This window comes from Aplysia californica, unplaced genomic scaffold (assembly GCF_000002075.1).
Source record: "Aplysia californica isolate F4 #8 unplaced genomic scaffold, AplCal3.0 scaffold01384, whole genome shotgun sequence".
Classification (NCBI taxonomy): Eukaryota; Metazoa; Mollusca; class Gastropoda; order Aplysiida; family Aplysiidae; genus Aplysia; species Aplysia californica.
Window position 1 is genome coordinate 63,838 of NW_004798654.1, and position 1,998 is coordinate 65,835.

Genomic DNA, 1,998 nt, shown 5'->3' on the forward strand with positions numbered 1-1,998 from the left:
CAATTGAAAGAGATTATTTGTCCTTTTAATCTATTCTTTGATGTTTTCCGCGTACGCCGATTTGTAATGGATGGTGCTCTGATGAGGTTTACTTTTTTTTCCCAAGCGAAAAGTGGGAGTTTATCGCATCACCCAGTGTAGCAAACTCGAGAACAGTAAAAATAGTACATGTAGTACCAGCATGGAATCTTGCAGTTTGCCTTCACAATAGCAATTCCCTCTTCATTGCCTGCCTAAATTAATAGCGAATAGATAGAAAAAAGAGAAAGAAAAAAAAGAATAACGTTTAGCAACTAAAATCTACATATAATTTTAAAAATATCATTTTACTTCACAATTCATTATCCCCTGGCTTACTTCCGTGACAATGATAAACCGTAACGTTTTAATGATTGGGCTTACATGTTTGACACAACATGCATTAGCCCACAGGCTATGGGGTGCATTGTATGTACATGTGCCAGGGGAAAAAAAAGCTCATGCCGACTTCAATGATCGTTGAAGTACCAGTTATATATGAGTGGGACACACAACGGAAAACCCACCCCAGGAAATTACGCTGAACGACCCCCAGCTCTCGTCAATAATCCCCCCCTATCTCTGTTTATAGCCCGACATGTTATTTTTCAAGTGCACCGGCGTCTTCTGTGCCAAGTGTCAATCACACAGGCCGAGTGCCAGTTGTCACCAAAGGCCCCGCCCACAAGATTCCCGAAGTCCATTTCTTTCGTCTTAGAGCTGTTTGGCATGGGATCTGGTCGTTCCCTGTCTGTCTATTTGTCTGTCACATTCTGGCATAAAATTTCTCTCTCTCTCTCTCTCTCTCTCTCTCTGTTTATGTGCCTGACTGTGTCTCTGTCTGTCTATGTGTCTGTATGTCGATCTGCATGTATCTCTTCAGCTGTTTGGCTCGGGGTCTGATTGCTCTCTCTGTCTTACACACCAGTGTGTTAATGTTGTCGTCCTTTCCTGTTATTGTCTCCTGTTTCATTTCGTTTCTTTTAATTAACTTTATTTATGGGTGTCAAATGCAAGGGACTTGCAGTGTTAATTCAAGGCTTATCGAAGCCTTAGAATTTATATTTATCCCAATCCTATTGCAAGTCGTATAATGTCTTAATTTCGCTTTGTTGTAAAGGCCTGTAGATCTAATAAAATGAGGCGAACGGTACTTAATTCCCTCTCACTCTTCCTTCTGATTGCTCCAGCAAAAAAGTCAGTGGCCCGTATAATTTCATACATTTTTCACTCATTCATATTAATCATATGGGTAGGCTACTGCAGTAATTTATCCCACTAGCTATTTTTCTACCTATTTTTTAAAATGCAAATGCGCGTTTGTTAATCAGTGTCAATATGCATGTCTGCCTTGTTGTTTACATTTACCACCACTTTTTGTATATTTATTGTTTTCTGTTTAAATGTTTCTCCCCCACACCCCCCGACCCCATTTCTCCCCCAATAAACGCATGAACGTGCGTGTGGTCAAAAAAGTTGGCCCGTCTGTCTGTTTGTAGGAGTGCGCTCACATGTTTACGAGTCTGTTTCTTCTCACATGAAATATCGTTTACTTTGACAGTTTGTGTGTAGTTTACGACAACCTCCCTCCCTCCCTCCCATCCTCGCACACGTGCGCTCGCTTCTTTCCTGAACCCAAACAAGGAGTGCTACACAAAAAAAACCCCAAACAAAACAAAAGGCAAACATTTCCACTATTAAAAAAAGAAACCAACAAAATCCCCTAAAACCTTCACACATGTATGAACGGAGCAATGGGGTGAAAAAAAAAAGAATCACACTATCTCAAGCTCTCAAGCCCTGATTTAACCACGGAAAGAAAGACAGATTTCAGGAAAGAAAGGTTTAAAAAAAAGGGTGAAAAAAAGAAGGGGGTATCTGCGGTTCAGAGAGGGCGAATGGGTGTCGGAAACAGATAAGAGACGCTTAGCAGAGTCGCCTTCTTTCGTTCAACAACAAGCCACAAGAAAACGATTTCCA